A 22674-nucleotide genomic window follows, 5' to 3' on the forward strand; every position below is an offset into this window, starting at 1 on the left:
ATAAGTAAAGCTTACAATACAGAGACTCAAGGAAAGATGTTAAACCAAATGAAAAAGATAAACTGAAACTCTAATTAGAGGTATGAAGGCATAGATGTATTTTCAGAATGTTCATCATGTGAAACAAAGACCTATTACTTACATCATGAAGCATATGCAACAAGAATATTTTGATTCAAAAGATATTTTTTCGTATTTTACTCATAAAGCAACTTTATAACACCACATGCAGTCATTTCATTCATAACCACCTAGCAATGTACTTTCAATTATAGTAAGTAGGAGTTTGATAGCTGAGTAGTGGTGGCACACACCTTTAATACCAGCAATTGAAAGACAGGAACGGGTGTGTCTCTGTGATTTTGAGGCCAGTCAGGTCTCTAAAATGACTTCCTGGACATCCAGAGCTATGCAGGGAGACCCTGCCTCAAAAAATTTTAAAAAAATGAATGAATGAATAAATAAACAAAAGTAAATGTTTGAAGAGAGAGTGAACATAAAAAAAATTAAGATAATTACATTGCACATCACTTATGCTCCTTTGCCAGTTTCATTTGTAATTATTTTCTTTAAAACAGCATATAAATAGACTGAAGGGAAAATATATTATCTCATTAGATGCTGAAAAAGCATTTGACAAAATAGGACACTTTTTCTTGATAAAAGTCTTGAAAAGATCATGGATACAAGGAACACACCTAGATCTAATAAAAGAAATATACAGCAAGCCAACAGTCAATATCAAATTAAATGGGAAGAACCTCAAAGCAATTTTACTAAAATCAGAAATAAGAAAAGACTGTCCACTCTCCATATCTATTCAATATAGTACTTGAAGTTCCAGCTAGCACAATAAGAAAATAAAAAGAGATTAAGTGGATACAAATTAGAAAGGAAGAATTCAAACCTTTGTCGTTTACACAGATATGATAATATACATAAGTGACCCCAAAAATTCTACAAGAGAACTCACACAACTGATAAACACCCTTCAGTCATGTAGCAGGATAAAAGATCAACTCAAACAACTCGGTAACCTTCCTATATATAAATAAAAGGACAGAGAAAGAAATCAGAGAAATATCACCATTTATAAATGCCACAAATAACATAAAATATCTTGGAGTAACACAACTAAAGAAATGAAAGACATGCACAAATAGAACTTTAAGTCTTAAAAGAAAGGAATTGCAAAAGATTGAGATCTCCCATGCTCTTGGATAGGTCGGATCAAAATAGTAAAAATGGTAGTTTTACCAAAAGCAATCCCCATTAAAATCTCAGCCCACTAAAACAGTCCAGTCACTAAGACAAAATGGCAGCCTACAGAATGAGAAATGATCTCACCTAACACCACATCTGACAGGGGACTACTGATCTCCAAAATATATGAAGAACTTAAGGAACGAGACATAAACTGCCAAAAAATTCAATCAATAAATAGGGTACATTTCTAAACAGAATTCTCCACATAAGAATGGCAAATATCCAAAGCTTTGCAAAGCTTTGAATAGTATCAGTGGGAATGAAGAACACAGAAAAGATTGACTATGGACAAGAAATTAAGGTCCGACACGGAAGCACAACAAACCCTCAAAGTCCATGACTCTTTTGGGGGAATCATCAGAGTTTTGGAGAAGCCCCAGTGATTACCAACAGCCAAAGGCAGATCAGCTAGCAACACACGATTGTGTTTGAACTTCTCCCTTATAGAGTGTGGAGTATAGGTCTGACAACCTCTGAGACACTAAAGATGATGCTAATATGTTTTGGAATAGCATATTGGTCATGTTTCTCCCCTAAGAGTGGCTGGCGTATAATGGCATCTCGAAGTTATTTTATGAAAGCATGAGTTATATTTACATTCAGATCATATTTCGGTGCAGGAAAGGGGGGAGTGATTTTACATGTCTTGCCAATAATGCTACATTTTGCCTTCATTCTGGAGTTTTAGAGAGAAAAATAGCATTAGTAAAAAAAATTAAATGGCCTGGTGTGATATCCTTAAAAAAAAATGAATGGCAAATATCTGAAAGACACTTAAGGAATTGCTCAATGTCCTCATTCATCAGAGAAATGCAAATCAAAACCACTCTGAGATACCAACTTACACCAGTCAGAATGGCTACGATCAAAAACACCAGAGATATCTTATGCTGGAGGGGATGTAGAGTAAGGGGAACACTTCTCTATTGCTGGTGGGAGTACAAAATTTTACAGTCACTTTGGAAATTAGTGTGGTGGTGTCTCAGAAAATTAGGAATAAATCTACCTCAACATTCAGCAATACCACTCTTGGCCATATACCCAAATTATGCACACTTGTACCACAAGGACATTTGCTCACCTGTGTTCATAGCAGCATTATTCATAATAGCCAGAACCTAGAAACAACCTATGTACCATTCAACCAAAGAATGGATAAAGAAAACGTGGTACATTACACATTGGAGTACTATTCAGTGGTTTAAAAAAATGACATGTTTGCATGCAAATGGATGGAACTAGAAAAAAAAAACTTGAGTGAGGTAATCAAGACCAAGATAAACAAACATGGTATGTACTCACTCATATGTGGATATTAGCCCTAAAGCAAAGGATAACCAACCTATAGTCCATGAATCCAGACAATCCAGATAACAAGGAAAACCCTAAGAGAGAAATACTTGGATCCCTCCAGTATGGACAAACAGACAAGATCTAAAAAATGGGGGTATGGAGAAGGAAAGGAGTAAGGGGAGGGGAAAAGGGAAGAGAAGAGAACTTGAGGGAACAGAATGCTGAAGGGAGTGAAAGGAAAGAGATATTTTGGTTGAGGGAGTCATCAAAAGGCTGGCAAGACACATAGCACTAGGGAAATTCCCAGGAATCCACAAGGATGACCCCAGCTAAGACTCTAAACAAGTGGAGAGGACACTTAAAGTGGCCTTTGCCCCTAATCAAATTGATGATGACTACCTTAATTGTCATCATAGAACCTTCAATCAGCAACTGATGGAACCAGATACAAAGAGCTACAGTAAAGCACTGTGCTATGCTACCAGAGATCAGACCAAGATGAGGAGGAACAATAATATGATCAAAGGGGTCAGCGATATCCACAGAAACAACTGATCTTAGTTAGTGAGAACTCACTGACTCTGTACTGATAGCAAGGGAACCTGCATAAAACCAAACTAGACCCATTGAATGTTGGGGACAGTTGAGGCTTGGCCAGTCTGTGGGGCCAAGATTTATCCATGGCATCTTGGATCACATTCTCTTTGAAGGGATACCTTGCTCATCCTAGAAATAGTGGACAGGGCTTTGTTCCTGCCTCCAAGTGAAGTTTCAGAATTTGTTGACTCTCCATGGGAAGCCTTACCCATTCTGAGGAGTGCATGGGGGGGGGTGGAAAGAGGGAAGAGAGTGGGAATAGGAATAACTATGCAAAATGAGAAAAGATTGTATTAAAAATTCTTAATAAAAGAAGACAATCTTGAGGACAAAAAAAAAGAAAAAAACAACTTCTTAAGAATAAACAACAGGTTGCCACAAAAAAGATTCATAGTCATTGTAATAGGCTCAGATTACGTGAAAATGGAGATCTCCATTCAAACAATATTACCTTTATAATCCCGCTCTGTAGTGAGAGGCTGCTTGTTCATTTGTCAACTGCCCTGACCCCAAATAATCACATTGAAACTATATTAATTGCAACATTGCTTGACCAATAACTTTAACTTTATTGATAGTTAACTCTATAACTTAAATTAACCCATTTCTATTAATCTGTGTATCATCACATGGTTATGGCCCATCAGCAAAGTTCCACCTGGCATCCAACGTCTACCTCGTGTGGTGGCTATATGGCTTCTCCCTGCCTCTGCCTACTCTCTCCTCCTCTATCTGCTTGGAATTTGTGCCTAGCCCCTTTCAGTGCTGCAATAGGCCCAAAGAAGCCTCTTTATTAAGCAATGGTATTCACAGCATACAGAGGGGAATCTCGCATAACCACTCAACAGTATATTGGAAATACAAATGAAATGCTGAATTTGGATACCTTTGAGTGTCTCACATTTGCAATGATGATTATGGGTGCCTGGGTGTCTATGTACAAATATGTGCACATGAGTGCAGATTCTGTAGAGGTCTGAAGGGATGCACAGAATCTGGAATAACAGGTAGTTATGAGCCTTTTGATCATGCTGGAAACTAAATGCCAGTCCTTTGCAAGAACAGTATGTGACCTTAATAGCTGAGCTATCTCACCAGTCTACTGTAGATATTTCAACAAAACATAAAGCATAATGGCAAAATTATGATCTTGGTCAGTGACACGTATTTTAAAGATGTGATATGACATTCCATACTCTAGATGCTTATATCAGTATGAGTATCAAATGTAGCAACTCCTTCTGGTTTTTGTTTTGTTTTATTTTGGTTTTGATCAGCATGGTCCAAGTTTTTGTTACATGATTATCAAAGTGTCCAAAACTTAAATGAAGAGGTAGACTGGAAGCAATGATGAATGTCAGACTGGCATATTCTGTTAGTGGAAATAAATGCATCAGAAGAGGAAGAACAATTAAAATTGGAGGGTCTGGAGAGTCATGGTTATTGTCAACTGTTATTGAGAAGGGAACCTCTTTATGTATATGATGCAGAAATGGGAAAAGAGTGATTCTGAATATCCCTATAGAATATGAGTGTTTTCTCAGCTGCTCTCTTCTTTTACTTTCATACAAGTTGTTCACAGTTCAGGGCATACAAAATATCAGCAGTACCGAGGTAAAGTTTTACTTCTGAGAAATAGCTATCATACTCAGGGCTATTAAGTCATAGATTTCTTTTTATATTGCTGAGTTTCTATTTTTCAGCAGTTTTAAGAAGAAAAATGAAAAGCGACTTCAAAGAGTGATTAGAAATCAACAGTACATTACAGGAAAAAGGATCATAAAATTCACTAATAGATTTTCACCCACTACACATTGCATAAACATAGCTATAATATCCATAACAGAGAGTATCTGGATAGGAAGTATAACAACATAATTCTCAGAAGGGCTTTCATTTGAAGTTTTATTTAGGAAGAATGTAAAAATAATGAAGATATAAAATTAAATAGTGATGGAAAGTAATGAGAAAAAAGAAATCAGTTATATGAAGAAGAAAATGTTAGAGTCATTTTACATACGGTTATATTTGAGTAAAGAAGAGGTCAATGAAGCAATGAAATTTTATGATGAAAGATACATATTTCAAAATTATATATTTTTTTATATGTGGGAAGACCGAAAACTACACTCATTAGAGATAGGCAGATAAAGTCAATATATTTGAGAATATAATATTATTATACTTATTATATCTCTAAATACAGCATAGCTTCCTGAAATAAAGTTAATCTATAATATTGATCATATATAGTGTATATTCCTTAAGTCAAGTGTTTTCCTGTATTGTCTCAATCACTGCCTTTGGTGATTAACTAAAGTTATCTTCTAAAACATGTCAGAATTTGGAGCTATCTGTTTTGTACATTTGTAGTCTTTTTTTGTATTTTTTGTCACTATTGCATACCACTGAGAAACTAAGTTTTTAATACATATTTTAATTAAGAGTATTTTTGCACATTATTCTAGTCTAAAGAAAGGGAATTTTACACACAAGAGAAATCCTTAAGATATTAATAATTTAAAATTCATTCTAAAAATGTTAATAAACTTGTTCCTGAGAAAAACAAATGCAAACACTATATTCTCTGAACTCCCCTTCAAACATTTAAAAATAATATTAACTTTTGTTTTAATTTTCCAATGGCATGTAGTATCTGCACATATTAATAAAATATATCAGGAAAATTTGAGCATATGAGATGTGAGTACAGACTGGTAGATGTAAAGGGTATCCCATCATATCCATCAACTTAAATTTGTCTCAGTTTTTATGTTGAGCTCATTCCATTTGCTCTTTTGTGCACTTTAATATACATAATACTCTATGGTGATTTATATTCACTATGGTATACCAGAAACAATACAATTCTTTTCTAGCTATTTAAGATAAAGCACCAACATGTAAAGAACAGTAACACTGTGTTTCCCTCTGGATTGAAAATCACTTTTTCATAGTGCATGTGTTTAAATCAACACCTATCTATCTTTGTAACCACTGATGTTCTAATTACTAAATTATTTGAAGCAAGCTTTCTTTTGTAGCCCTAGCTGTCCTGAAACCAACTATGAAGACCAATGACCACAAACTCAGATATATATTCATCTGCCTCTGCTTCCTGAAATAAAGATGATGCCTAATTTTCCAGTTCTCAGTATTACAGTGATTTATTGAAAGTTCATTCTTCAAAACAGCAGAAAAGGCAGCAAGTTATTAAATAAGCATGTTCAACTTTTAGTTGCTGCTTTCTTTTTGTTTTGGAATACATTTTTTATTCAGTATAATATTTTGGATCAAATGATAAGATAAAATTTATCCCTGAGAATCAAACTTATTTCCCAATCACTTTTAGAGATGTAGGAATGTTTTTACACAATTAGAATTTGAAATCAAACTAAAGTTACAGTCCCATAATTTATCTTAGAAGAAATGGTTGTTTTAAAATATTGATTTTCTCTATAATTTTGGGGTCATTATTAGAACACTACAAACAATTACAGAATAAAAACTGTAAAATAGAATAAAATATGCAAAATATTAATTTTGGAATAGACCTGATATGGGGAATCATTTGATGAAATAGAATAAATTCTGAGATATTTGTGGGAAGAGTTAAATGAAGGAAGGTTCAATAATCCTAAATGCTCCTAGGATGCAGGAAGTAATACTATAAGACCAGTCCTTACAAGTGGCAGTTCATAAGGTCAACAGTGCATTTGTAAAGAAACCTTAAGTAAAATGGATTCCAAAATGAAAGAATATACACCAGGAAGGAGAAATCAGCACAACAAATAACTTTCATATTATTTACAACCTGTGTTGTTCATGTTGAAATAGCACTCATGCTATTAGCGTTTGTATCTAGAAGTTGATACATAAGAATCCTAAATACTTTCCATATGTTACAAATTTTAATTACTTAACATGTGAGTCTTAGCTGTTTATGAAGGCAGAAAAGAAATGACATATTACTTACTTGGAGTTAGAAGAATGATTCAACTATTTTCTAATAGAGATTTCATGAATTTAAGTCATTGTAAAAAGTACACAGTATATAAAATCAATGTTTTATAGTATACACTGGCGTTGCATATAGACATATATTGTATACTAAGTAGATATTTTTATTTTTAATTACATTTTTATCATTGAAAATAATTTTAAATTTGAATATATTTTGATCATATTCTTACCTTCCCCAAAGTCCTTTCAGATCCTCTGCTCCTAGCCCCCAACTTTAGATTCTTTCTAAAAAAAATCCAATACAAACTCCCCAAAACAAGAAAACAAAATAAAACAACACCCAGAAAGTGAAACAAACAAGCAAAAATCACCAAACTGTAACCAAATAAAAGCACAAACAAACAAGCAAAAAAAAAAATGTGGAGTCCATTGAAAGTTGGGCAACTACTCCTGAACTTCAAACCTGTCCTGGGATGATTGATATACTTGATGTCAGAATAATGAAGAGAACTGACTTTCCCTCTCCCAGAAAATAAAATGACAGTTCATATATTAAACTTTACCCTAGTGGCTAGGTTTTCATTCATTCATTCATTCATTCATTCTTTTAAAAACATAATAAAACAAAGCTTATCACATTAAAGTTGGAAAAGAGCCCGAGAAAAGGCACAAGAATCAGAGACCTTTTGTTTTGCATACTCAGGAATCCCATGAAAACACTAAACTGGAAGGCATACTACATATGCAGAGGACCTGGTAGAGTGCCTTGCAAACCCTTTGCATGCCTCCTCAGTTTCTGTGAATTCTGTTCATGTTGTTAAGAGTGCCTTGTTTCTTGGTTTCCTCTATCCCTTCTGGCTCTTACTATGATTCTTTCTTTTGTCTTTTCTTTATTATAAAATATAGCAAGACTTTGTTAAAAATATTAAATACTTACCAAGATGGAATACATCCAGGATCATCACCTGGAAACTTTCCAGGTAAGTTGCCACAAGATATGTGTTGGCAGAGTTTATATAAGCAAAAGCCAGAGGCCACAATACTTACCCACGAGGCTTGGTTTCTAGTTTCCAAGATCTCCAACTTTCAGAATCACAGGAAGTTACTTGGTCCTCAAGTAGGTGTTGACTTTCAAGAGCTACAATTCTGAGAATCCCAGGAAGTTACCTGATAGTTGGGGAAGTAAACAGGTGGAGCTTAGTAGTTAACTTCGGGTCTAACATTCCCTCCTGAAGTTACAGTCTTTTCTTTCCTCTTCTCTGGAGTTCCTTCAGCCCTGAGGTGAAAAATTTGATGGAAACCACCCATTTTGGGTTAAATGTGCTGATGTGGGATTCTCCTCTGTATGTTGTGATTACCATTGATTAATAAAGAAACTATAGCAGGATAGACCAGAGCTAGGCTGGAAATACTAAACCAAATGCTGGAAGAAAGAGGGGAGAGTCGGGAGAAGCCATGTAGCCCCACCAAAGACAGATACCCATTGGAAATTTACCCAGTAAGCCACAATCATGTGACAATACACAGATTAATAGAAATGGGTTAAATTAAGAAGTAAGAGCTAGCCAATGAGAAGCTAGAGCTAATAGTCCAAGTAGTGACTTATTAATACAGTTTGTGCATGGTTATTTCAGGACTGAGCAGTTGGGAACAAACAAGCAGACTCATATAACAGTGTGCCAATGTTTCTGGCTCTCTACATTATGTCTGTGCGTCAGTATATTTGTTTTTATGTGTTGAAGGAGAACCCTTCTCTGATGATAACTGAATAAGGCACTGGTCTACAATTCAGCATAATGTCATTAGCAGTTATTGAATCACTGCTTTTCCTTCCTTAGACCAGTATTATTTGGTTTTACCCTAGGTTCCTGGTGTATGGAGTCTCATGCTTTTGGTCATGGAAGAAGTGACAGGTATGGGGTTCATATTATGGATTGGGCTTTAAGTCAAATCAGTAAATGGTGGATTACTCTGTAAGGTTTGTGGAGTAATCTTTCTGTACACTGTGATTATATACTACTCGCATTGGTTAATAAAAGCTGAGAGGTCAGTAGCCAGACAAGAAGAATAGGCAGGACACCCAGATACAGCTGACTCTGAGAAGAAGGAGGGCAGAGTCAGAGACTCCAGCCAATCACTAAGGAAACAGACAGTCAAGAGTTTTGTGAAAAGTTAAGATAGAAATATGGGTTAATTTAATTGTGAGAGTAAATTGGTAACATGCCTGAGTTACCAACCAATCATTTGATCTTCATGAACAACTGGCATGAATGTGGTACATAGATATACATGCAAGAAAAATACCCACTACATAAATTATTTTTTTAGAATCCCTTATTACAGTGAAAACTTATAGGCATGCTTCAGAGCTATAATTTAAAGACTCAGAAAGTTTCCCTGTACTATATAGTGAGTTGAGACAAACCTTTATCACAGTGTCCCCCCCAAAAAAAATGTAAAGAGAAGAGAATTATGTTGAATTAGGAGCAGCGGGGCTGTGTCTCCAGCACCTGCTCTGTTGAATTAGGAGTGGCGGGGCTGCATCTCCGGCACCAGGCCGCCCCCACGGCTAGCTTTACCCGAAATAATTACACGGAAACTGTATTCTTTTAAACAATGTTTGACCCATTTCTATCTAGCCTCTTCTAGGCTAGCTCTCACACCTGGACTAGCCCATTTCTAATAATCTGCTGTAGCCCACGAGCTGGCTTACCAGGAATGATCTTAACCTGCATCTGCCTGGAGTGGGAGAATCATGGTGACTCCCTGACTCAGCTTCTTTCTCCCAGCATTCTGTTCTGTTTACTCCTCCCTCCTATGTTTTAACCTATGAGGGCCAAGCAGTTTCTTTATTGCTTAACCAATGAAATCAACAGATTGATATATGACACTCCCACATCAGAATTAGGTATATTGGGCAACCTAATGTTTTTGCCAGTAAACTTATTAATAACTGTGTATGAAAAGATTTATTGGGCATTAAACGGTTGCGGGCACAGCAGGCTTCAGTTGTTCTCTCTGTCTTTGCTGCCACATGTGCATGGCGAACCAGGAGAGCTCGGCAGCCAGACCTCGCTTCTGTCAGTCTCTAGCTAGCATCTAGTTGTCGCGATTCTGCCACGATGTTTGAGGCTCGCCTGGTCCAGGGTTCCATCCTGAAGAAGGTCTTGGAGGCTCTCAAAGATCTCACCAACGAGGCTTGCTGGGACATCAGCTCAGGCGGCATGAACCTGCAGAGCATGGACTCATCGCACATCCCCTTGGTGCAGCTCACTCTGAGCTCGAAAGGCCTCAACACATACCGCTGCAACCGCAACCTGGCCATGGGCGTGAACCTCACCAGCATGTTCGAAATACTAAAATGTGCTGGTAATGAAGACATAATTACACCGAGGGCTGAAGAAAACGCGGATACCTTAGTGCTTGTATTTGAAGCACCAAATCAAGAGAAAGTTTCAGACTATGAAATGAAGTTAATGGACTTAGATGTGGAGCAACTTGGAATCCCTGAACAGCTGTATAGTGAAGATGCCTTCTGGTGAATTTGCACGCATATGCCGAGACCTTAGCCATATTGGAGATGCTGCGGTAATATCCTGTGCAAAGAGCAGGGTGACAAGCTTGGAAATGGACACATTAAGTTGTCACAAACAAGTAAAGTTCATAAAGAGGAGGAAGCTGTAACCGTAGAGATGAATGAGCTGGTTCAGCTAACTTTTGCACAGAGGTATCTGAACTTTTTCACAAAAGGCACACCATTGTCTTCTACGGTAACACCCAGTATGTTTGCAGATGTACTTCTTGTTGTAGAATACAAAATTTCTGACATGGGACATTTAAAATATTATTTGGCTCCCAAGATCGAAGATGAAGAAGGATCTTAGGCATTGCTAGAATCTGAGACAACTAATCCCCTTTGAGAACTGCTTCTGAGATGCCAGCATGTTTTAACGTCTTTTCTGTCACTGAGTTTGTACCTGAGTACATATGTAGATATCTTCTGTAAATAGCCTACTTTTTCTTTCTCTTCTCCACAATTTGTTTAAAGAATAAACTCCAAAGTAAAAACTGGTTCTTTTTACATAAACTTTTTACATTAGAAATACTGGCGATTTTTATAAATGATCTTGACGCTAAATACAGTTTCAGGAAATGTTTTTCGATTTAAATAAAGTTAACTGAATTGCAAAAGTAAAAAAAAAAAGATTTATTGTATGTTTTCATGTGGAAAACTCAACATTAAAGGAGTGACATCATGGCCTATTTCATTCTGATGGTTGACTGGGATTATCTGGGCAGTTCTCCTTCTAGATGGCTCAAAAGTTTAGTCTGATGGAGACTGGGATGGTAAAATTTGAAAACATTCTTATTTGTATATCTAGCCTGTGAATGTCAGTTAGAAAAAGCAAGCATCCCCTTGACTATCTCTGTGTAGCTTAGCCATGTTGTCTCTTCATACATCTTTCGGGATCACCAGATTTCCTTCATGGCAACCACCAGCTCGCTGAGCAGGCATTCCACATGAGCCAGGCAAGATCTGCAGGTATGGCCTTGCCATGCCTCCTCGAGGAAGTTTCTGTGCATTGCCTCGTCTCCTGTGTATTATGTTTGCTGAGGCTGTCACTTAAGCTCACGCACACTGCGGTGAGAAGGCAGTGTGTCCCATTTTTCTGGCAAGCAATGTCAAATAATTTACAGATATGGTTTTCACAAGGACTGATGTACAAATCAGTTTTAGAGGTTTAGTCATCTAACAGTGAATGCGAGAGCTCTTGAAGTCCTGACCTTGTCATTCAGGAATTCTGTTTCATCTGAAATGAGTCAGGGGGTTGCATCCTTCCATCAGCTGAAGAGAGGCAGTTAGAGTTTCTGATGGCTGAGCTCCCTGTGAAGTGATTTTCCTACACAAGCAAATTTCCATCACCTGATGCTTCCTGAGCCTCCTCAGCAGCTTAGGCATCAATTATCTTGAATTTCACTTCCGTTCAATGCAATAATGTGTTATTGATGACCACACATGCAAGGCTGGCATTTAGAAAACTTGCAAGCCAATTGTTTTGTATCTTCCACCCATTAAACTGATTAGAGAAGATTCAATGTAATATTTGTTAGAGACCAAATCACACGGGACTTGCGAGACTATTCAAATTAGGGTTTGAAAATAGTTTTATTCTGTGTCAAACGAAAAAGTGATATGGAAAATGGTGTTTTTATAGTTCCACCAACATTTGAGCAGTGTATCTATTGATTTTTTTTTTAATTGAGAGAAGGAAAAAAAAAGTTTCCCCCTCCTCCCAGCCTCCCATTTCCCTCTCCCTCCTCCCACCCTTCTCCCCCTTCCCCAACTCCTCTCCCCCTCCCTCTCCAGTCCAAAGAGCACTCAGGGTTCCCTGCCCTGTGGAAAGTCTAAGGTCCGCCCCCCTCCGTCCATGTCTAGGAAGATGAACATCCAAACTGGCTAGGTTCCCACAAAGCCAGAACATTAAGTAGGATCAAAACCCCGTGCCATTGTCCTTGGTTTCTCATCAGCCCTCATTGTTCGCCATGTTCAGAGAGTCCGGTTTTATTCCATGCTTTTTCAGTCACAGTCCAGCTGGCCTTGGTGAGCTCCCAATAGATCAGCCCCACTGTCTCAGTGGGTGGGTGCACCCCACGTGGTCCTGACTTCCTTGCTCATCTTCTCCCTCCTTCCGCTCCTCATTGGGACCATATTGATTTTTTTTTTTTAAAGTTGGCTGCCATTTAAAACAGGCAATTAGTTAAATACAGCGAATAAGCAAAATCTTAAAGTGCTCCTGCTGGTGTTCTGACTAATTTAAATCTTTTAAAAGCCACAGATTCTAAGTCTCTAGAGAAACAGCTCAGAGAAATTTGCCAGGTTTGAGATGCCTGAAGTTTGAAAGGGGGAAAAAGCTCTCTTCAGATATGTCTTTTAAGGCTAATAACAATCTAATTATAGACAGAGGGAGGTTGCCACTATCAGCTGAAAGCATTTTGTGGATTTAAAAAGCAAATTTAGTTGCAGAATCAAAGTTAATGTAACTGTAGCAGCTGTGGTTCTCAAAGGATCATTCAGCCAAAACCAATGTATCCCTCAAGGTAACCAAATCTAGACAAGATGGACGTAAACTCAGGGCACCACTGATAATCATCATTTTACAATTTAGTACATAAGGGAATTGATCTTCTTGAGCCAAAAAATATTATTAAGAAATTAAATTCTTAAATATCAGATTTTTTGACTCTTCCCCCAAAATTTACATCTGATAGTACTGCCCCCTGTTCAACATTGGTCCAATTGGACAAACTGGGATCTTAAGAGGCTTGTAAATTGTTGCTACCCATACTGCAGAAATGAGTTTTCAAATATAAATTCAGGAACACAAATGTTGCTGTACTCAATAGTTTTCCATTTTGAGCCTTGAATATGGTCTTAGGATTGTGTATTAGCATTCAGATATTCACTTCCACCAATATGGAAATGTTCTTACAAAGTTTAGAAAGCTAACGACCAAATATGTGGTTGTGGTATGCTTACATTACTAGATAAACAAATCACATATATGATATGCAAACATCTATATGGGTAAAATATCCACAAACACAAAATTAAAATTTACAGATCTTATAAGAAATTAAAATAAAATGAAAAATGAGCAAAAAAAGTTAACTTTGGAATGTTTCTCTCCTCTAAAAATAATATAGCAAACTGAAGATCTGTTTTATATGTACCAAAAAGATTTCACAATTATTACATATATTTTTCATTTTCTTTAGAATAGATTCTTTTCTCATATAATATTTGCAGATTATATGTTCCTTTCTTTCCAGTACTCACAGTTCCTTCCTACCTTCGTTTTCTCTGGATCCAATCCCTTTTTGTCCATCATTAGAAAATAACGGGTTTATAAGATATAGCAATCAAACATGACAAAATAAAATGTAAAATGCAGCAAAACCTTTCATATTGAGGTTGAATATAGCAACCCAATAGGAAGAAAGGATTCCCAAGAACAGGCACAAAAGTCAGAGAACCCCTCATTCGCATAGTCTCCCATGAAAATACTAAGTTAATAGTCATAATATGTATGCAGAGGATCTGTTGTAGCCCCATGTAGGCTCTGTGCCGACTGCTTCAGTCTCTGTAAACTCAAATGAATCCTTTGGATAAATGCCCAAGAGTGTTATAGCAGGGTCTTGAAGAAGATTGATTCTCAATTTTCTGAGGAACTGCCATATTAAAATCCAATGTAGTTGTACAAGTATGCACACCGAGCAGCAGTGGAGGAGTCTTCCGCTGACTACACATCCTCACCAGGTTGAGCTGTCGCTTGTTCTACTGCTCTTAGCCACTCTACAGGCATAAGATGAAATCTCAAGGTAGTTTTGATTTGCGTTTCCCTGATTACTAAGGATGCTCATTGTTTCTTTAAATGTTTCTCATCCACGTTGGGTTCCTCTGTTGAAGATTCCCTATTTAGATCTGTTCTTCATTTTTAATTGGATTATTCAGGTTTTTTTTTAATTATCTTCTTGAGTTCTTTATATATTTTAGAAATTAGCCTTCTGTCAGATGGGAATATTTTTCCAATCTGTGGGCTATCTTTTTATTCAATTGATGGTGTTTTTTGTTTTACACATTGTTTTCAGTTTCATGAGGACCTGTTTATTAGCTAAAACAATCCTGTACAATAAAGAAATTTCTGAAGGTATCACCATCCCTGACTTCAAGCTCCTCTATACAGTTGTAGTAATAAAAACAGTTTGGTATTGGCATAAAAACAGACATGTGAATCAATGGAATCAAACCAAAGACCCTGATTAAATCTGCACAGCAATTAACACCTGATTTCAGACAAAGAAGCCATAACATACAATGGAAGAGAGAAGGCATCTTCAACAAATGGTGGTGGCATACCTGGATGTTGAAATGTAGAAGAATGCAAAGAGATTAATATCTATCACCCTGCACAAAACTCAAGTCCAAATGGATCAAAGACCTCAACATAAACTCAGTTACACTGAAGCTGAAAGAAGAGAAAGTGGGAAGTAACCTGAATACATCGGCACAAAGACTATTTCCTGACTATAATACTAATAGCACAGATTCTGATATAGGCAACTATGAAATGGGACCTCCTGAAACTAAAAAAGCTTCTGTAAGCCAAAGGACACTGTCAGCAAAACAAAATGGCACCCTACAGAATGGGAAAAAAGTCCTCACAAACCCCACATCTGACTGGGGGCTTATTTCCAAAATATATACAGAACTCAAGAAACCAGAGCTCAACATACCAAATAATCCAATTAAAAAATGGAGTACAGACATAAACAAAAAATTCTCAGTGGAAGAATCTCAAATGGTCTAATGATATTTAAGGAATTGCTTAACATTGTTAGCCATTAGGGAAATACAATCAAAAGAACTCTGAGATACCGTTTTACCCCTGGCAAAAAGGCTAAGATCAAAAACATTGATGACAGCTTATACTGAAGAGGATGTGGAATAAAAGCAACACTCCTCCATTACTGGAGGGAATGAAAACCTGTACAGCCACTTTGGAAATGAGTATGGTGATTTCTCAGGAAAACGGGAATCAGTTTACCTCAACTACCTATCCTCTGGCATACAAATATAGCCAATTTGTCTACAGAAAATGTCACCTCCTGCTTAACAAGTCCAATAAAAAATGTCAATATGATGAAGCAGCAAAATGTCTTATTGAAGGTGAAGCAAACTGTGTCCCAGAAGAGTGAACTACAGTGTTATTATGATGCCTTGATCTATATCAAAGGAAGAACAATTTATATATGCTGTTAAAATCAAACTGCCTGTGATAGTCCTTTTGTAGAGATATTATACACGCTAATAGGATTTTCTTAAGGAGGCAGAGGCAGGAGGACAACTCCCAAGCCATCCTAGAGATTTTGAGATCACCACGGGTATCTGGTATTTTTACTGCTGCAGACTTTGTTTTTCCCTGATTAAAGACTTACACTTCCAGTTTTCCTTTCTACTTTTATGCGACACATATTCTACCACCTTCTGTAGCACACCACGCCCATCTGTGTTCTATGGCTGTCATACAGTTTGTGAGCCAGGCAAGGGCCTGGAGATTGAAACACACAAAGACACACAGACAGAAACACAAGTCATCCTTGAAACAGAAATGCCCCAAAAATTCTTCCCTTTATCCTGTTCACGGGCAGCTTATGTAGTGTTTTGCCCATGCCCCAGCTCTTGGGATCTTTCAGCTGTAGACCCATCAGCCTGCCATCAGGGCCTCGTGCTCAGAGCAGCTGCAGGCTGTCTCAGAGCAGAGAAAAACAAGTTGTTTACAAGAAATTCAGAATCTAGGGGTTCACTGCTCCCAACATCTTCCCCCTTTTTATATAATTGGAAAAAAGAAAAGCAACTAACCACATGCAAATCCCACAAGAAATCCAACTGCTCTTATAAGCTGAAAAATGCCCTAGCAAACATGCTCATTCTACAGTCACATGAATGATAGTGAATGCTGGTGCCAGCTACAAGATAGTCACAGCAACCATCTGACAATTTAGCTGCCGTGAAGCTAATAATATATAGATATATTATATCTATATGATATATAATATATATATATATATATAATAGATGGATAAATGTATCTATTTATCTGTCTATCTATCTATCTATCTATCTACCTACCTATCATCTATCTGTCTGTCTGTTTTTCTATCTACCTACATATCTATCATCTATCTGTTTGTTTATCTATCTATCTATCTATCTATCATCTATCTATCTGCCTGTCTCTGTGCGTCTGTCTGTGTGTATACTTGTCATAATTTCATTTGGCCTTCATGTGTGTGATAGTCTCATCTGGAAAATTCACAACTCACTTACTCCACTCCTTCCCTCCCTTCCTCCCCCCTCTCTCTCTGTATGTGTGTATAATTAAAATATTTTTTGTACTGGCAACTAATCTAAAAAGAGCCTACATTATGGCACCATCTCTTTCACTTATGTAAGGGGCAGAACAGCGAGATCTGAAAACTCCAATTGTATTTGCTGAATGCTACAACAGGATTTTGTATACTGAAGTGTTATATGGCTGAAATATGAATAGAAATGGTCTTTATTGCAAGACTTTGAATAAATTTAAGTTGACCTTCTTGTAGCGTTTACAGTTTACAACCCAGACCTTCTAGCCTTGCCGTTAGCTGTTTTAGTCTTTATATTTTCTTCCTTCTTTGCTTTCGTCCTTTCTCTTTCTTTCCCTATTTCCTTCCCTCCCTTTGTTTATTTTTTTTCTGATATTCTTCAGTTGCTCTCTCTTTGCCTAGCTCACCTATTCTTACATTTCACTCCTAGGTGTTTCTTTGTAATACTGTCTTTCTCTCTGGAAGACTTTTTGAACATCTGTTTCTGCTGAAAAGAACAGTTTTTGTGGTTTTAATTGAGTGCATCTTCTCATAGATTTTTACAAGCATTGGAGTGTTGTTTTAGCAGTAGGGCTTGTGCATAATGGATATTTAGAGTACATTTCTCACTATTACAGCCAACATCAAATTAAACAGAGAGAAACTCAAAGCAATTCCCCTATTAATTTCTAAAGGTGAAATATTGCAAAGCATGTTGAAATGTCCTTTCACAAGTGACTCTGGCACCTTATCTTCCCCATTAATAAATTCATAACTCCTATGGTCAGCTCTCTATCACCAACTGCCTACAGAAATGAAACTCAGGCCTGATTTTTCAGTGTTTAAAGGACAGCCTGGGAACATAGAGCCCTCTGAAAGGGAATCTCAGAAGAATGAGTTATGGATTTGAACCTGCTTATTTTTATTGATTTTTCAATGCATATGGTATCTAGTAGAAAGAATCTAATGAATCACAAATTATGACCAAGAATCTGACCTAGGTCACTGATAACATACTGAACTGAGAAAAATGCCTGGATAGACCCTTCTGTATGAAGAACATTTGATGTAAATACTCACCAAAGGATGTCTTCAAATGATTATTTTAGTAATTGTGTGGGTGTGTTATCTTATTCTGTATATATCAGTCTATCTCCTTCTTCAGCTAATTCTTTCATCACTCCATGAGCATAAGCCCTTAACCAAGAGTCCATGGCAGGAGAGATAAGCATTTATGGATGGACTAAACACCAAGTATCTCAATGCACCAGGAAAATCTAGGAACACCAACTACTCAGAATCTAATCTGAAATAGCATACACCAGTGGTTCTCATCCTTTCTATGCCATAAACCTTTAGTAAAATTCCTCATGACGTAGCAATTCCCCCAACAACAAAATTAATTTCATTGCTACTTCATAACTGTAATTTTGCTTCTGTTATGAATTGCAATTTAAAAATCTGATATGCAGTATATCTGATATGTAACCTCTGTAAGAGGGTCATTAGACCCCCAAAGTGGATGTGATTCACAAGCTGAGATCCACTTTTACACCAACATTGTTAGGAACTATTCTCCATGAATAATAATCAATGACCTGATATCATAATGATTATGTTAAAGTATGTCCACAAGGAAAAGAATAGCTGATAATTATTTCTGGGTAAGATATTATTCTACGTACATTTTTGGCATTTGTGTATGTAATATCACTCTCAAAACTATGACCTATGGCTTTGTTCTATATCTTATTGCCAGTGAAGTAAGTCTGTATAACATTGCTAAGAATTAAATAACTCACTTCATAAAATATGCAATAATAATAGTTTCTTAATTATTGAATCTGATATTAGCACGATCCTCTATCTCTTTGAAGTAGTTAACTTTCTGAAATTCCTGCTTTTATTAATTTTTTTGAAGATCTGAAGATTTGTGGAGTCATGAAAGTACTAAGCGGTGATGTTTTGGTGAATTGTAATAATGTACTCCATGATTTTGCATGTGCTCAAATTTACTGTTTCCTAATAAAGAGCATGTGGTGGAATGTCTTTCATAGGGAGAATCTGTACATCTTTGTATCAATAGGTTGAAATGTCTCCAGTGCAATATTCTATTATCTTAGTGATCTACTATGATATATTTTTCTTCCCATACACATGAACCTACTGACTTATTATCTCAAGGTCTTCTTGTTTGAAAGAGAATATTTCAAGCAGGAGACATAATGCCCAATCCATTGAATCAAATGTAAAGGTTAACAGAGTCTATTTTGGATTCTTGTTCATCTTAAACAAAAGACAACAAAATGTGTAATTCTTCTAGCTACATTATTAATTCTGATTGCTAAGTGAACTGTTCTATGTTATATGGAGTGAAAGACATACTTAAAGCCAGTGATTCTCAGCCTTCCTAATGCTGTGACCCTTTAATACAGTTCCTTATGTTATGGTAAATCCCCAGCCATAAAAGTATATCATTTCTATTTTATAACTGTAATTTTGCTACTGTTGTAAATCATAATATAAATATCTTATATGCAGGATATCTGATATGTAACTGCAAAGGACTCACAACCTACAGGTTGAGAACCACTGTTATAGAGTCTCTCAGCTTCCACCTTGTCCTATGGACCAAAGTCAGTATCATATTGTTGCAGACCAATTCAGACAAGGCTTGTAATCCTCAAGTCTCTTAAGTAGGAAAGGTAAGGCTTATTCCCATGTAGTAGAATAAATCATGGACCTGAAATCAGTACACTGAAAACTTTATGTTGGTCATATACACATGTTCACATGAACACTAACAAAACTCCAAAGTCCAGAAGTTCTCAGTTATATCCAAGGAAGACTTGTATCTCTGTTTATTCCCTTGTTTCTCTCACTCCAGCAAAATATTCTAATAACTTCTCCATCTCTCTGGTCCTTACCCCAATACAGTTGAGATTTATTACTGTAGGTATGTGTCTATATCTCAGATTTCAAAGGATATTTGATCATGTATCTTGTTTGAAAGAAATTTAAGAATATTTACTTTGTCTATAACTTTTCTATTTCAGAAAATTTAGCATTTTGAAATGTTATATTTTTTAAACTTATTCTAGTTAAAGTAATCTGATTTCATCTTTCTATTTCCATATGGCAGATTCTACAAATGTAATTCACTTGGTACTATGTAATTGGATAAATGCTTTTACATGAATATATTTGAAGTAGTTTGTGTATGCAGATATGTGTATGCACAAAGACAGGGAGGGGAATGAGTGGATAGTAAAAAGAGAAGAAAGAAAACTATGAGTACCAGGTCAATGTGTATGAGAAGTGGTAGAGGAGATTGGAGAGTGGACAGATAAAACAACAATTCATGTAGCAGAATGCAGGTATATTTTAAATAGTTTTATAACTTAACTATTAGAACTATAGATTTAGAAACTATTGCATGTATCAATATCATCATACTGAGAACACCAGCAGCTTAAAATACAATATGATATTCTCCTCAGTGTTACTGGACTATTCAATTAAATTTTTGAAATCCATAACTTGATGTCTCAACTTACAATGCTCCTGAAGTACTATATTCTGCCTAGGTTTATGAAAGTAACCAAAATATTTTATCATCTGTAGACTGAATGTTTCCGTTTCCTTCAATATTTTTCTTTTGTGTCTCTATTGTGAGCAGTTCAGTTTTATTAAATCTTCAACTGTCAGTTAAGCAGCATTTTTATTTTGCTTTTGCTTTTCCTAAAAGCTAATAATCATAAAGATCTGGTTACTATTTAACAGATATATCTAAATAAGGGAGTTAATGAAATGATTCTGATATTAGAAATGGAAAATGAAAATGAAATACAAGAAGACACATGACTCTAGGAAGTCAGACTGCTGATGGCTCACCTGTAGAAAAGACGCTGATGCTCTGGACCGTAAGGAACACTGAAATGATAATGTTGACAAATTGCTATAAGCTGCGGGAAGCAGGGTTCTCTTGGGAACTGCAGGGTTGGGGAGCTTACAGGCTGCTTTTCTCTTGAAAACCAGGAAGTCCACAGCTTCTCACAGAAACGATTTGAGCAAGATTCCCTGGTGGCTGTCCACTGTCTGGGAGAGTAATCATTATAAAACTCTCCCTGAGTTCTTCATAACAAATGCTTACTCCAGAGGGAGAAACACTCCAGTGGATTCTTGTTCACATCGGAATGGGTAATTTCTCTGCAGTGCCCTTCTGATTATTTGTCTCAGTTGAAGAGGAAAAAATAGAACACAGAGGTCTTGGTTTCAAATAAATATGATGGGAAAGTTGCAGAGAGAGAAGGAATAAAGGAAAGAAAGGACTAGGAAAACAAAAACCAATAATTCTGGCCGAGGAACACTTGCAATAGCATAGCATCTAGTCAGAATCCCACTGAAATGAGGCTTATCTGTGAGATTACTGAACACTCCATCTCCTTGGCACTTCATCACCACAGGGGCACAGCACCAGTGTAGGAATGGACAGTCCAGCTAACAGAAATAAAAGATACAGTCTCTCCAAGGGAGATAGTGAAGTAAAACAAAATCAAGTGGGATGCTGAAAACCCAGACATGAGTAGAACGTAAAGTCACTTGAATCTGTAGCCATAAAGATAAATTAAAAGTTTGGTTCCAGGTGACATCATGACTAATGGTGGTTAAAGACATACAACAGGAGTACATTATTAGGAGTTAAGCACTGTAAAGCAATACTGATGACTGTTATTCTATTGTTAGTGACCTTTAATGCAAACAATAATTTGTTTTAAATAAGCTATATCGTTGGGAGATGGTTCATTTGACCATTTGATTACTAAACATACAGATCCTCTTTTTGCGTGTCTTGAGAATGGAGGAGAAGTTGTCAGACTATCTTTTGGTGACTGACTGGACTGTCAAAGTAACATACTTGTGAGCACACTTTATTGTTACCTTGAAGGAACAGATAGAGCAACCTGAGCTGCTAACTCCAACTAATAATAGTCATTGTGGTAGCTGCCATAGTATCTAGATGGCTGGTAAAGAGTTACAGCAATCAACAAGGGCAGAAAGTGTGAAAGCAGAGGGAGATTAATGATAAAAGGCTGGGAAAGAAGGCTAGGGGACAACAAACGGATTAGGAGAGGCAGAATCTAGTGAAAGTCAAAGATGTAAAGATTGCAGGCTCTAGTCCCTGGAAGAGTTCCTGTGACTTTCAAGGCTCTGAGAGTCATAAGTAACAGCTGTAGCAGTTCCCTGGTAGAAATTTTGGGGTCACTTACATATACTGCATCTGAAAATGGTGAAAGTTTGACTTCTTCCTTTCCAATTCGTATCGTCTTGATCTCTTTATTGTCTTATTGCTCCAGCTAGAACTCCAAGTACTTTACTAATTAAATGTTGAGAGAGTGGACAGCCTGGTCTTGTTTCTGATTTTAGTGGAATCATTTTGAGCTTCTCTCCATTTAGTTTGATGTTGGCTGTTGGCTTGCTGTATTTTGGTTTTATTATGTTAAGGCATGATCCTTGTATCCCTAATCTCTTCAAGACTACTCCTGATATGGGTCTCCCTGTCCAGTTTTAATAATTACAAGGGTGGAGCTTAGTCTTACCACAACCTGATATGCCATGTTTTGTTGGTACTCATAGTAGACCTACCGC

General features: G+C 36.7%; 1 pseudogene; it reads left to right on the forward strand.

Moving 5' to 3' along the window:
• Positions 1-10241: 10241 nt before the first annotated feature.
• Positions 10242-11064, forward strand: LOC121452593 (annotated as a pseudogene).
• The last annotated feature ends 11610 nt before the right edge of the window (positions 11065-22674 follow it).

Source organism: Microtus oregoni, unplaced genomic scaffold, assembly GCF_018167655.1.
Source record: "Microtus oregoni isolate MIOR12 unplaced genomic scaffold, Mior012 000009F_ref0000495, whole genome shotgun sequence".
NCBI classification, from domain to species: domain Eukaryota; kingdom Metazoa; phylum Chordata; class Mammalia; order Rodentia; family Cricetidae; genus Microtus; species Microtus oregoni.